This window comes from Tursiops truncatus, chromosome 2, assembly GCF_011762595.2.
Source record: "Tursiops truncatus isolate mTurTru1 chromosome 2, mTurTru1.mat.Y, whole genome shotgun sequence".
NCBI classification, from domain to species: Eukaryota; Metazoa; Chordata; class Mammalia; order Artiodactyla; family Delphinidae; genus Tursiops; species Tursiops truncatus.
Window position 1 is genome coordinate 30848238 of NC_047035.1, and position 16294 is coordinate 30864531.

At 38.0% G+C, this 16294-nt stretch overlaps 1 protein-coding gene across 13 annotated transcripts in view; it reads right to left on the reverse strand.

The window, feature by feature from the left end:
• Positions 1–16294, reverse strand: part of SIPA1L1 (signal induced proliferation associated 1 like 1) — a 522661-nt gene that overhangs the window by 198402 nt on the left and 307965 nt on the right. For 12 of the 13 annotated variants that reach the window (XM_073800311.1, XM_073800310.1, XM_073800309.1 and 9 more), the window contains one exon: positions 1111–1172. The exons of the other annotated variant lie outside the window; for it this stretch is intronic. The gene's annotated coding sequence lies outside the window, so the exon portion shown is untranslated. The remainder of the gene's footprint in view (positions 1–1110; positions 1173–16294) is intronic. 13 annotated transcript variants of the gene reach the window in all.

Below are 16294 nucleotides of genomic sequence, written 5' to 3' on the forward strand. Positions count from 1 at the left end.
AAAGCAATGTATTTCATTCTCATGTCTTTGAATATGAAATCACTGCCTGTGAATTGTTCAGAATGAAGAGGGTGCCCTCCACAGCAACACATCCTGTCAGGTTAGTTTAACAGTATGAGTTTGCCTCCCTTTGCAACTGCTCCCACATTCCCCAGGGAGAAACGAATGGGGTACTAAAAACAAATGGAGATGAAGTGAATCACCTAGGGTCTTTTGGCTCCCAACTCAAACTGGCTTAAACAGAAAGGAAATGTTACTGGCTCACATGCTTGGACTTCTGGAGGAGAAACTGCCTTCAAGGCTGGTTCCTCTGTCCTCCACTCTGTGTGACTTCCTGCTTGGCCTGGAGCCACACCAGACCTCACACCAGCGCAAAACAACATCCAGAAGAAGAGAGGCAGAGGCAGGCTCTTCCAGTAGCTCTGTTTGAAGTATGAGAAGACTTCTGCCAGCTCCCGGCAAACCTACTTTGGAGTCTCCTTGGCTAGAGCAGGATTAGAGAACCATTCTTGAAGCCAGGCCGCTGGCCAGTGAATGCCCACCACTGGCTGATGCCTCCTCCCCGATGAGTTAATCATGCGTGGACACAGCAGGGATGGGACTGCCCCTCACCAGGGCCCACCCTGGAGCTGTGGTCAGCTCCTCAACCCCATAACATGGGGGGGCGGGGGGCTTGTGGTGGTGGGGTAGATGAGATGCATAATATGGATTCAATCCTTATGTCTACTCACTAGCATTTACAGGGAAAGGCCTGAGCCATTCTGTGTTTATCAGAAGATTAAATAAATCATAATCGTGATATATTTGTACATATATAAAGCTAGATATGCAAAACTCAGATGACCAAATGAATTACTTCGAGAAAAGCAGATTTTTTTTGGCTGCACCGCGCTCCTTACAGGACCTTAGTTTCCCAACCAGGGATTGAACACAAGTCCACGGCAGTGAAAATGCTGAGTCCTAACCACTGGACTGCCAGGAACTCCCGAGAAAAGCAGATTTTTAAAAACTTTGTTCCTACACCTCTACTGCTCCAATGAGAAAGTTAAAGACAGAAAATTAACACTTTATAAAGCACGTAGGTCATAGGAAGTATGGTATAGTACTTACTATATTCTTGTGCCATAGCTACAGAAATTCAGATAATAGCAACCACATTAACAATGTATAACCTGAAAAAAAGAATAAAAATAGTTAAGTACAGAAGACATTTCATTAAAAACAGTTGCATAACTTTGACAAGTCTTATTTTTTTCCCTGAAAGAAATAAACCAGTCTTTTTAAAGTAAGCAGCTGAACTTAAATTAAAAATGAGAAAAATATCTGCAGTATAAAAATTCTTCTAACTATCTTCAAGTTACAATTATCTGCATCTTTTGTAGATCTGACCACTACCAAACAAACAAAATACATTTTAAGCAAGGAAAATTGCCCTGGAGTGCTATTTATAAAACGGAAACAAAAGCAATTATTAAACGGACCTCAAAACCCATGTCATCTAACCTCTACAACACACATCCAACCTACTGAGTTCAACGCAACTTAAAGCTAGATAAATCAGCTTCAATTTCTAAATTCCTAAACTCAGAGATCTGAGGAAACAGTCCTCAGAAAAAAATGCACGTATCTGATTCAAATATTTGACACTGCATTTTAATATAACCTTTGAATATTCAGCATACCTTGAAATGCTAAAGAAACACAGCCAAAGAACTGGGGACTCTAAGACACTGGAATGTCTTTTAATATTCAAAAGAGAAAGGTCTGTCCCTATCCAGACCTCAGGACAAATAACAATATGGCAAGTCACACTCTTAATTCAGAAGGAGTTTAAAAACATAAAACTCTAACCATGGCTGCTTGGTGTTTCCTGGGGATGGTGTGCCTTGGCAAGGCTGAGGATAGTTACCGGCCATCAATCTACAAATACCACGTCTAACTTCACTTTCCTCAGTGTATGTAAGATTCAGCCACGTTGTTGGCATTAGTTATGGTCTTCAGAAGAAGAAAAAACTTTTCCTCTACCCTCTTGTATTCAATTCCTGGGGACTTGCAAATTCAACTGACGAAGACAAATTAATAAGAGAAGAGGCATATGTTTCTTTATTGATGTTAATGTTTTTACATGCATGGAGATGCCATGGAACAATGAGAACCTAAAGTGGCAGTTAGATCCAGGGGCTCATACACCATTTTAACAAAAGGGCAATAGTGGAGAAGTGACTAAACAAAGGAAAAAAGGGGGTTAGGCTCCTAAGGATGACAAATTGTGGGAAGGTGACTAGGAAATGTATGGGAGATAAGAATTATTGAGTAAGATTTGTTACACAGACTCAAGTGTCATTCTCTTCTTCCTGGTGTGGCAGATGGGGTGCCCTGCTTACACCCCAAATTTATGCCCTGCTTTACAAATGGAAATTTACAAATGGAAAATTTACAAATGGAAATTTATGCCCAGCTTTCTGGAAGAAAGGGGGAGGGCAAAAAGCTCTTCCTGTGTCTGATGTTTTTAGACTTCCTTCAGTCCAAAATAATTTTCATGCCAAAGTGGCATATTTTGGGGTGGCATATTCTGATCCCCTTCATGTTCATAAAAATAAAAAAAACAAAAGCACTATTAAAATAGAAGTGCAAGTCTCAGAAAAGAAGATATATTTGCAATATATAAATCCAGCAAAGGAGTCATTAGAATATAACAAACTCTGACAAAATAAGAAAAAGACAGGTCACCCAAACAGGATATGAAAAATGGCCAACAAGCACATGAAAAGGTGCTCAACGTCATTCATTACCATGGAAATACAAATTACAAACCACAAATGAGATCAAATTACATGCTCATCCAAATGGCTCATATGCAAATATCTGACAATACCAGGTCTTAGGATGTGGAGCAATTCAACTCTCATGTGCTGCTGTGAGAGTGTGAACTGGAAAACTGCTCGGCAATATCTAATAAAGCAGAACATAAACTGTGGCCTAGCAATTCCACTCCTGGGGAAATACCTTCTAGGAATGCGTATACATAGGTCCTAAAGACACATATATCTAACGAAGCATTAATTGCAAGAGCCAAGACTCAGTAACAAATAAACTGTGGAATATTCATATAATAAACACTATACAGCAGGGGGTCAATCCATTTTTTCTGCAAAGGGCCACACAGTAAATATTTTAGGGTTTGCAGGCCAAATGGTCTCTGTGCCCTGTTACAACTACTCAACTCTGCCTCTGGAGTGCAAAAGTAACCACAGACAATATGTAAATGAATGGGTGTGGCTGTGCTCCAATAAAACTTTATTCACAAAAACAGGCAGTTTGCATACTACACAGTCACGAACATAAATGAACCATAAATGATTCAACAACACAGATGAATCTCACAAACTTAATGTCGAGACAAAGAAGCCAGACACATGACAGAATGTACCGTATGATTTTATTTTATAAAGTTCAAAAGTAGGTAAAACTATCTAAATCAGGATAGCAGTTATCTTTTAGAGGGGGCAGTAAAGCCTGGGGGGAAGGAAGAATTCTGGCAGGCTAGTAATACTGGGTTCCCTGGTTTGAATGGTGGTTTTCCGGTTATACTCAATTAGGAAAATTCATCAAAGTGCTCCTTTATGACACATTTGTCTCTATATGTGTAACACTTGAATAAAAAAGTGATATATTTTCAATTTTTATAAATAAAGAATACGGGCCAGTAAGATAAGTGAATGATTTCTCAAAGCTCACTAGCCCCGGACATCAGACACGCAATGCAGTAGCTGCAGCTCTGTACCCTTGCTAAGCGTGGTCCAGAAACAACACCCCCGCCCCTTTGCTTAGTGTGACGTCTACATTACAACTAAACCTCTGTGCTGAGTAGCAGGTAGGACTTTGGAGAATGAGCTATGATTAATAGAACACACAGGCAGGAAGAGAATGCAATACAGAGGGAGAGAGGGAAGTAACAGATGGTGCATGAAGAGACTGGTGGAAATAAGCCCCTACATTTTAACATAATCTGCTGAATAATCTATACAGAATACAAAGTAAAGTAAGCAGCTTAGAAACACAATGTGGAAGGTTACTAAACTTGTCTTTTGGACAATGATAATGACATTTTAAAAGCTGACTAGTGCTCCTGAAAGACCGTTGAAGGGATTTTGTTTCCAGTGCAACAACTTCTTCCAATCTAACAGGTTAAACGGGCAGCAAGCTTCAGCTTTTCAAATGAAAAGGCAAATCGGACCGATAATATAGTCTTGACTTTTTAGGTCTGCATATTTTAAACAATTTCTATACCCTGGTTTCACCTCATCCCTCTATACTGTGTCTGAAAATTTAATTAGATATTGTGACTTCCCAGGGATCACAGGAAGCCATTAAATTACCAAGGTTGTGCCCAAATATATGAGGAGAGGCAGAAAATACAAAAATGCCAAACAAGATCATGGGCATCACATTCTATTAATATGGGCTTATATCATGAGTGAAATAAAGAGAGAAAGAGTAAAGAAAAAGTGAAAAGAACTGACATCCACTCACTATACTGTATTCACTGTATAACTGATAAGTGCAAGAAACTGAACTAGATGCTAGAAATCCAAGGACAAAGTTCCTGTCTTTAAGAAGCTCACAGTTATAGAGAAAATGAAAAGCCTATGCATCAATAATTTAAATCAAATGTCACAAAAGTTACACGATATTTACAAGTGCTACAGAGCTATGAATTAACAGAAGAGAATTACTAAATGGAGGAGTGAAATGCACATGAGGAGAGATGGGTGAGGAAAGGAAGTCTTTACCTAGTAGGTAAGAGTTGAAATGGGTTTTTTTTTTTTTTTTTTTTTTGCTGTACGCGGGCCTCCCACCACTGTGGCCTCTCCCGTTGCGGAGCACAGGCTCCAGACGCACAGGCTCAGCGGCCATGGCTCACGGGCCCAGCCGCTCCGCGGCATGTGGGATCCTCCCAGACTGGGGCACGAACCCGCGTCCCCTGCATCGGCAGGCGGACTCTCAACCACTGCGCCACCAGGGAAGCCCTAAAATGGGTTTTGAATGATTAAAGGTGGGCAAGACAAGAAAAGGAACAGAGCATTATTCCAGGCAGAGGGAGAGAATATGCAAAGGCACGGAGGCATGAATGAGCCACTCATGCTTGAGGAGTAAGAGGAAATCTGAGGCTTCCAGAACATGGTGTATAAGGACAAGCTAAGACTGAGATGATGGAGGGACTTGTCAATTATACTAGGTTCAAATTTTATCCTACAGGCATTATGGAACCATTCAGGTGGGAACTGGGGGAATGAGAATGGAATACAAAGAATAGAGGGGGAGTGATAGGTCTCCAGATATATCTTCTTGCATAGTTTTGACATTTATAACCATAGTACTGTTAAACAAAATAAAAAGGTAAACAATCAAAATCAAACAGTATGTGAAGGTAACTCAAAATGAAACACATTCAGTAATAAGGGAACCGCATTACAAAGGTACAAGTAACCACACTTAACTGAGTACAGAAGAAAAGAACTAACCTAACCGCTTTGGAAGCCAGTATCTTGACTATATACTCTGAGACTAGAGAAAAAACAAAGAAAGGAATGTGAAAGACCAGAATGAACTGTATGGTATCAGACTGGAATCAGAGATATCATGGTTTTTAATATATTTCAGTAGATAATAGATATTGGTAGAGGCAGGTATGTGTAGCTCTGTCCTCTGACAAAGACTAGGAGCAATGATACCCCTGTAGCAATGAGCACATGTAGCACCCAAATACTGGCTTCTAAACACCATCCTCCAATAAGGGGAACCAGGACTACTTAGAGAAATGTCTGGCTGCAAAGCTAGGAAAGGGAAAGTACCAGATGAACCTAGAACATTTTGTGGTACAACAAAGTAAGGAGTGCTCAAAAAAGATATGGATTTATCAAAAGGACTGGAACTAACCTGAAGGGGCCAAATCTGAGCAAAAAAATTAAAAAATTCTATTAATACATTTTAATTTATAGGATAAAATACCCATGAGTCCATATCGATAAAAATCAAGTAACTGAATACACAAATAAATGGGCAAGAAGGCCAAGCTCTTTCTTGTAAGAGAATTTCAATTAATAAGTGTAGAGAAGAACGATGGAAATAGAAAAACCACCATTTGACAAACAGCACAGATTAAAGAAGACAAAGGAAATAAAACAACTAAATGCAATGTTGGATCCTAGACTGGATCATGGTCCAGACATAAATATTAGTGAGATAGGTGATAAAATATGAATAAGGTCTGTAGCTCAATTAACATTACCGTATGAACGTGAATTTCCTGATTTTGATAAGTTTACTATAGTTATATAAGACATTAGCATTTTGGGAAGGTTGGTGAAGGGTATGTAGAAATTGACCTATTTTTGCAACTTTTTTTTTTTAAGTCTAAAAGTATTTCAAAATGAAAAGTAAAAAATAAAAGAAAGAAAGAAAGAAAGAAAGAGAGATAAAAGAAAAGAAGGAAGACATGAGAGACTGTGAGTTACAATCATCTTAATCTAAAACCTGGCTTCAGGCCCTCTTCTCTCTGCGCCAAATATTAAAGCTAATAGTTTTTTCTTTTTTAATGTATATATATATATATATATATATATACATAAATGTATAAATGAGAAGCTTGCAAGTAATGAACAAATAGAATATTGTAAATAACTAAACAGAACTGAAAAAAGAACTGAATAGAATTTTAGAACTAAAAATATGATAATAGAAGTTTAGAAAAAATTAATGGGACTTCCCTGGTGATGCAGTGGATAAGACTCTGCGCTCCCAAAGCAGGGGGCCCAGGTTCGATCCTTGGTCAGGGAACTAGATCCCACATGCATGCCACAACTAAGAGTTCACATGCCACAACTAAGGAGCCCACGAGCCACAACTAAGACCCGGCACAACCAAATAAATAAATAAATATTTAAAAAAAAGATCTCTACATTTTTAAAAAAAATTCATTAGGTGAATAAATTACATTTGGACACAGATGAATAATGGAACAGGAACTGGAAGACAGATCTAAAAAAAACCATCTAGAATGCTTCCCAAATAGAGAGATGCAACCATAAAGGTGACATTAAGAGACACGGATGGTAGAGTGAATAGGTCTAACATTCACCTAAGAGGAATACTAGAGAAAGATAATGGAGAGAATCAATACTGTAAATGACACCACTCCTTGAATCCAGAAAGGCCAACAAACAACAAGCAGGGGGAAGAGCAATACTGAGGGACATCAGAGTGAAACTGCAGAACACTAAATAAAAAGCAATCTTAAGAGCAGCAAAGAGAAAAGAGAATCACCTACAAATGAACACTAATTACGATGACTCTTGATTTCTCAACAGCAACAATGGAGCCCAGAAAAGGACTACTATCTTCAGTGACCTAACAGAGATAACAATCAACCTGGAATTCTATAACTAAACACGATTCCTTCTAGAACAATAAACATTTTCAGCCAAACAAAACCGAGAGTTTACCATCAGCTGACACACTAAATTATAAAGGAAATGACCTTTGCACAGAAGTAAAATGATACCGGATAGAAGATCTGAAAGGCAAGAATGAATGATGACCTCACAAAAGACAACAAAGAGATGAAAGATGCTCAATTTCATTAGTCATCAGAGATACACAAGTTAAAATCCCCAGTGTGGTACCACTACATACCCACTGGAATAGCTAAAATTAAAAGCCATGTTGACAAGGATGTGGAGCAAACAGCACTTCCCTTATACCTTTGGTAGGAGTGTTAACTGCCCAACTGAAAAACCGTTTGGCGGTATCTACTAAAGATGAATGTATGCATACATTATAACTCTGCAATTCAATTCCTAGGTATATAGCCAACATAAACAGACACATGTGTGGCAAAAGACATGAACAAGGATGTTCACAGCAGTGCAATTCATAACAGCCCAAAACTGAAAATAACTCCAGTGTGTATCCATAACCGAACGAAAAAATAACCGATGAATTCATATAATGGAACGCTGCAGTTAGAAAAAATTTAATACCTGCAACAACATGAATATATAATGCTGAGAGAAAGAAGCCATATACAAAAATACATGCTATATGATTCCTTTCATATAAAGTACAAAACCAGGCAAAATTAATCATCAATGATTATAATTTGAAGTCAGAACAGGCGCTTTTAGAGTGACAGACTGTTCAATTTCTTGATCTGAGTGCTGGTTACATAGACAAGTTCAATTTTTGAAATTTATTGATCTGTCCACATATGATTTGTCACCTTTCTGTATGTATGTCATAGTTCAGCACAAATTTATTTAAAAGCAGAATGAATGATGAGCAAAGATACTGGCAGGAATATTACAGAAGAAAACTCTGTGTTCTTCTCATTGCAACCCACCAGGTGGCATACAATTTTCATTTGTATTATTACTGATGATGTTCACATTGATGAACTGATTAAGGTGGTATCTGCTAGTCTTCTCCACTGTAGAGCTACTTACACTTTTCCTCTTGGTAGTTAGTAAGTATTTCTTAGGGAGGTACTTTGAGGCTATGTACATATACTGTTCCTCATCAAGATTTCAATTAATCAATCCATTCATTCTTACATTTATATTATTCATCCAAGTATTCAGTGGGTTATAATATATTATTATTATGGTTTCTTATAATCCATTATTACCAATCAGCCCAGACTGGGCCAGTGGAAACCCCTTCAAGATGGCTTCTAGGTCATTTTGACATGACCTCATCATTTTGGGAGCACTCCCTTACTTTCTAAAACTAGATGTTTCAGTCTCATTTTGTACTTTCTTAACATTTCTCCAAGGAGCCCTGGTTCCTTTTATTAGAGAGTGGTATTCAGAAATCAAGATCCAAGGTGGCATCAAGATGGCAGTGTAGGAAGATCCTGAGCTCACCTCCTCCCATGGACACATCAAAACTACAACGACATACAGAACAACTTTCTCTGAGAACCACCTGAAGACTAGCAGAATAGCTCATCTACAACTAAGGAAATTAAGAAAAAGCACATCAAGATGGGCAGGAGGGGCAGAGACACAGTCTAGTCAGAACCCACACCCCCAGTGTGACAACCCACAAGCAAGAGGGGATATCACTAATATGGAAGTCCTCCCTAAAGAGCAGGGGGGCCCTGCACCAGTGAGATAAGCCCCCACAATGTCTGGGTTTGAAAGCCAGCAGGGTCATGTCCAGGAGAGCTGGAGGGCTATGAGAAAAGGGCCTGTGCACAAACTCACTCACTCTAAGTCCCAGTGCAGAGGTAGCAGTTTGAAAAGCATCTGGGCCATACATAAAGGAGATTCAATGACCGATGTTATGGCAAGTGCCAAAGGGGCAGGGATGTGCTGGAACTTCCTCCCAGAATGAAGTTCTGGTGGGTGCCATTTAAAAAAAAAAATTATTTTATCCTCCCTCTACCAAGCTGGCCTGGCACTGGTGGATGCTGTTTGTGACATCTGCCAGGTATCTTACTAGCGCCACTCACCCAGCCCCAGCTTACCCCTGTGGACCTGCTCCAGCCAGCACCCTCCCAAAGTAGCTCTTCTCCCATCACACCGACAGGCGGCCTCTGTCGGGATGGGAACCCCCCAAAGCAGATCCTGTCAATCTACACTGGTGCGTGGCCTTGGTCCAAATCGCCACCCCTCCCCAACAAAGTGGCTCCTACCCCTGGAGGCCAGCCCTGCCCACCAGCACAATTGCAGCAGTCAGAGCCAAGCCTATAACAAGCCAGCCTGGAGGCCAACAGCGCATCTGCAAGAACTGGAGGACCACCACAAAAGGAGGGTGCGTGCACCCCACATGAGGGAGTCTTCTGGGGCACCCGGCTCTGGTGACCAGGAGGGATTGCTCATCTGGGTCCCACAGGTAACCCTCTACATAAGACCACTCCTTCAAGATGAGGAGACACAGCTGATCTACCTAATACATTAAAAAAAAAAAATGCTGCAGTTAGGCAAAATGAGGAGACAGAGGAATATGTTCCAATCAAAAGAACAAAATAAACCTCAGAAAATGAACTAAATGAAACGGAGATACCTATCTGATAAAGAGTTCAAGGAAGTGGTCATAAAAATGCTCACTGAACTCGGGAGAAGAATGTATGAACACAGTTAAGAACTTCAACAAAGAGATAGAAAATATAAAAAAGAACCAATCAGAGCTGAAGAATACAGTAACTGAAATGAAACTACACTAGATGAAATCAACAGCAGATTAGATGATGCAGAACAATGAATCAGTGATCTGGAAAAGAGGGTAGTAGAAATCACCCAAATGGAAGAGTAAGAAGAGAAAAGAATTTTTTAAAATGAGGATAGTTTAAAGGCTCTCTGGGACAACATCAAACATATTAACTTTCATATTATATAGGTCCCAGAAGCAGAAGAAAGAGAGAAATGTACAAAAAACTTATCTGAAGAAGTAATGGCTGAAAACCTCCCTAACCTGGCAAAGGACATCAAAGTCTGAGAAGCAAAGAGAGTTCTCAAAAAGATGAACCTAAATAGACCAACACCAAGACACATTATAATTCAAATGTCAAAAGTTAAAGATAAAGAGAGAATTTTAAAGGCAGCAAGAAAAAAGCAACTAGTTATATATAAGGGAATCCCTGTAAGACTATCAGCTGATTTTTCAGCAGAAACTTTACAAGCCAGAACAAAGCGGCATGATATATTCAAAGTCCTGAAAGGAAAGTACAACAAAGAATACTCTACTTGACAAAGTTATCATTCAGAACTCAAGGACAGACAAAAAGTTTCTCAGATAAGCACAAGCTAAGGCACTTAATATGCCTTATAAGAAATGTTAAAGAGACTTATTTAAGAAAAAAAGAAAGGCCATAACTAGAAATTAAAATATATGAAAGACATTTTATAATAACCTATATGGGAAAAGAATCTGAAAAAGGTCACAAAAGAAGTCTCAATAAATTTAAGAAGAGTGAAATCATATCAAGCATCCTTTCCAACCACAACAGTGGGAAACTAGAAATAAACTACAAGAAAAAAACAGGAAAAGACACAAACACATGGCGACTAAACAACATGCTACTAAACAATCAATGGGGCAATGAAGAAATAAGAAAATACCCTGAAACAAATGAAAGGTTGGAAGGTTGTGTTTAAACTTCCAAAATCTATGGGACACTGCAAAAGCAGTTCTAAGAGGGAAGTTTACAGTGATATAGGCCTACCTAAAGAAACAAGAAAAATGTCTCAAATAAACAATCTAACCTTACACCTAAATGACCTAGGAAAAAAATAACAAAGCCCAAAGTTTGTAAAATGAAGGAAATAATAAAGATCAGAGTGGAAATAAATAAAATAGAGACCAAAAAACAACAGAAAAGATCAATGAAAGCAAGAGCTGAATCCTGGAAAATATAAAAAATTGCCAAGCCTTTAATCAGACTCATCAAGAAAAAAAGAGAAAGGCCCCAAATAAATAAAATCAGAAAGGAAAAAGATGTTACAACTAATACCACAAAAATACAAAGTATCATAAGAGACTACTATAAACAATTATACACCATCAAATTAGAAAACTGAGAGGAAATGGATAAAATTTTTAAAACTACAATCTTCCAAAAACGAGGAAGAAATAGAAAACCTGAATAGACCAATTTACTAGCAATGAGATTGAATCAGTAATTTTAAAAACTCCCAATAAATAGAAGCCCATGGCTTCACAGGTGAATTCTACCAAACATTTAAAGAAGAGTTAAAACCTGTCCTTCTCAAACTTTTCCAAAAATTGAGGAGGAAGGCAAGCTTCCAATCTCATTCTACAAGATGAGCATTAGCCTGATACCAAAACCAGACAAAGACACTGCAAAAAAAAAAAAAAAAATTACACAATACCCTTGATGAACAGGATGTAAAAACGTTCAACAAAACATTAGCAAAGCAAATTCAACAATACATTAAAAGGATCATACCCTATGATCAAGTGGTATTTATTCCAGGGATGCAAAAATGGTTCAACATCCACAAATCAATCAACATCATACACCACATTAACAAAACAAAGGATAAAAATCATATGATCATCTCAGTAGATGCAGAAAAAGTCGTTTTCACAAAATTCAACACCCATTTATAATAAAAGCTCTCAACAAAGTAGGTGCAGAGTGAACACACTTTAATATAACAAAGGCTATATATGACAAACTCACAGCTAACATCCTACTCAACAGTGAAAAGCTGAAACGCTTCCTCTAAAATCAGGAACAAGACAAGAATGCCCACTCTCACCACTTTTATTCAACAAAGTATTGGAAGTCGCAGCTACGGCAATTAGATAAGAAAAAGAAATAAAAGCCAACCAATTCATAAAGGAAGAAGTAAAACTGTCACTATTTGCAGATGGCATGATACTATATATAGGAAACCCTAAAAACTCCACCAAAAACTATTGGAATAAATGAATTCAGCAAATTGCAGGATACAAAATTAATATGTAGAAATCTCTTGCATTTCTATAGACTAATAACAAACTATCAGAAAGAGAAATTAAGAAAACAATCCCATTTACAATCGCACCAAAAAGAATAAAATAACTTGGAATAAATTTAATCAAGGAAGTGAAAGACCTATAGTCTGAAAACTATAAGATATTGATGAAAGAAATTAAAGATGTCACAAATAAACAGAACGATATACTGTTCTCATAGAATGAAAGAGCTAGTACTGAAAAAATGTATTACAATCAGTATTAGAAAAAATGTCCAAACTACCAAAAGCAACATACAGATTCAATGCAATCCCTATCAAAATATCAATAGCATTTTTCACAGAATTGGAACAAATAATCCTAAAATTTGTATGGAACCATAAGAGACCCCAATTAGTCAAAGTGACCTTGAGAAAGAAGAACAAAGCTGGAGGTATCATGCTCTCTGATTTCAAACTATAATACAAAGCTACAGTAATCAAAACAGTAAGATATTAGCATAAAATAAGACACATAGATCAATGGAACAGAAGAGAGAGCCCAGAAGTAAACCCATACACATATGATCAATAAATCTATGACAAAAAGGCAAGAATACACATGGGGAAAAGACAGCCTTGCTTCAATAAATGATATTGAGAAAACTGGACATGCAAAAGAATGAGTCTGGATCACCCTATTATACCATATACGAAAATAAACTCAAAATGGATTAAAGATTTGAATGTAAGACCTGAAACCATAAAACTCCTATAAGAAAGCATGGGCAGTCAGCCCTTTTACATCAGTGTTCACGATATTTTTTTTGGATCTGTCTCCTCGGGCAAGGGCAACAAAAGCAAAAATAAACAAATGTACTACATCAAACTGAAAAGCTTTTGCAGTGAATGAAATCAGCAACAACTGAATGAGAGAAGATATTAGCAAATCATATATCCGATAAGGGGTTAATATCCAGAATATAGAGAGAATTCATATAACCCAATATCAAAAAACAAACAATCCAATTAAAAATGGTCAGCGGACCTGAACAGACATTTTTCCAAAGAAGACATACAAATGGCCAACAGACACATGAAAAGATGAAATTACAATGAGATAGCACCCCACACCTGTCAGAATGGCTATTGTTGAAAAGATAACAAATAACAAGTGTTGGCAAGAATGTGGAGAAAAAGAAACCCTCATTCACTGTTGGTGGAAATGTAAATTGGTGCAGCCACTATGGAAAACAATATGGAGGGTCCTCAAAAAATTAAAAACAGAACTATCACATGAGTCAGCAATTCCACTTCTGGGTATTTACCTGAAGAAAACAAAAGTACTAATTTGAAAAGATATATACACCCCTATGTTTACTGCAGCATTATTTACAATAGCCAAAATACAGAAGCAACCAAAGCATCTGTCCATCAATAGACGAATGGATAAAGAAGAAGTGGTATACACACACACACACACACACACACACACACACACAACGGAATATTAATCAGCCATAAAGAATGAAATCTTGCCACTTGCAACAACATAGATAGACCTAGAGGGTATTATGCAAAGTGAAATAAGTCAGCCAGAGAAAGACAAATACCGTATTATTTCACTTACATGTAGAATCTAAAAAAAATAAATAAATGAACAAACGAAACAAAATAGACACAGATTCACAGATACAGACACACACTGGTGGTTGCCAGAGAGGATGGGGGGTGGGAAGATGGGAAAAATCAGTGAAGGGGATCAAGAAGCACAAATGCCACTTATAAGATAAGTCAGTCATGGGGATGCAATGTACAGAATAGGGAATATAGTCAATAATACTGTAATAGCTTTAAATGGTGACAGATGGTAACTTATCATGGTGAACTTTATCATTCATAAAGTATGTAAATGTCACTATGTTGTACACATGAAACAATTATAATAACTTTATATTAATCATACTTCAATTAAAAGAAAGAAAGAATTCAAGATCCAGGTGTTAGATGTGTTTATGGTTATTGGGGGCTACCCTCAGGCACTCTTAGTGAAAGGGCTAGGGAATACAGTGGGTCCTCCATATCCATGGGTTCCACATCCACAGATTCAACCAAACATGGATGGAAAATATCGGGGGCGGCGGGGGCGGGGGGGGGGGGGGACCACGGAATTCCACAAAGTTCCAAAAAGCAAAATGTGAATTTGCCATCCACTGGTAAATATTTACATAGCATTTACATGTTATTTACAACTATTTAAATCGCATTTATATCGCATTAGGTATTATAAGTAATCTAGAGATTATTTAAAATATAAGGAAGGATGTGCGAAGGTTATATGCAAATATTATGCCATTTTTACATAAAGGACTTGAACATCCTCAGATTTTATATCTGTAGGGGTCCTGGAACCAATCCCCCACAGATACCGAGTGACAGATGTATATATGTGCTTATACATACATACATACACACACATCTACATCTATATCCACAGGATTTTTCAAGGAACTCAATAAAGTGATTATATATAAAGTTTACATGAAAAGTCAAAGGCCCAAGAAGAATCAAGATACTCCATAAGAAGACAGTAGTGAGGGACTTGCCCTACCAACGATCAATTACAACATAGCTGTAACTGTAGATTAACACAGAAAGGTTGAATTATTTAATAGTGGTACTTGCACATGTTTATCCACGTGGGAGAAAAATTAAATTGAATCCCTATTCCACTTTTTTTTTTTTTTTTTTTGCGGTACGCGGGCCTCTCACTGTTGTGGCCTCTCCCGTTGTGGAGCACAGGCTCCGGACACACAGGCCCAGCGGCCATGGCTCACGGGCCCAGCCGCTCCGTGGCATGTGGGATCTTCCCGAACCGGGGCACGAACCCATGTCCCCTGCATCGGCAGGTGGACTCTCAACCACTGCGCCACCAGGGAAGCCCCCATTCCACTTTTTATATTAAATTCATTTCCAATTTAACTGAAGACTTGTATGGAAAAGGCAATATTATAAAACTTTTAGTAGACAAAAGAAGTCGATTTTATGGCCTCAGAATACATTAACAACATAAGAAAGAAAAACCATAAAGAAAAATAATAAATTTGTTCTGTATTAAAATAAAGAACTTCTGTTCACTAAGAGTCATGTACCACAATGTTCACTGCAGCTCTATATACAAAAGCCAGGAAGCAACCTAAATAGCCAATGACAGATGAATGGATAAAGAATATGTGGCACATATATCCAATGGAATATTACTCAGCCATAAAAAGAAATGAAATTGAGCTATCTGCAGTGAGGTGGATGGACCTAGAGACTGTCATACAGAGTGAAGTAAGTCAGAAAGAGAAAAACAAATACTGTATGCTAACACATGTATATGGAATCTAAAAAAAAATCGTTCTGAAGAACCTAGGGGCGGGACAGGAATAAAGACGCAGATGTAGAGAATGGACTTGAGGACACGGGGAGGGGGAAGGGTAAGCTAGGACGAAGTGAGAGAGTAACACTGACATATATACACGACACCAAATGTAAAATCGATAGCTAGTGGGAAGCAGCCGCATAACACAGGGAGATCACCTGGGTGCTTTGTGACCACCTAGAGGGGTGGGATAGGGAGGGTGGGAGGGAGACGCAAGAGGGAGGAGACATGGGGATATATGTATATGTATAGCTGATTCACCATGTTATAAAGCAGAAACTAACACACCATTGTAAAGCAATTATACTCTAATAAATATGTTAAAAAAAAAAAGAAAAAAGGATAAACCACAAATTAGAAAACACATAACCAGCAAAATATAATTATCTAGAATATATATCTC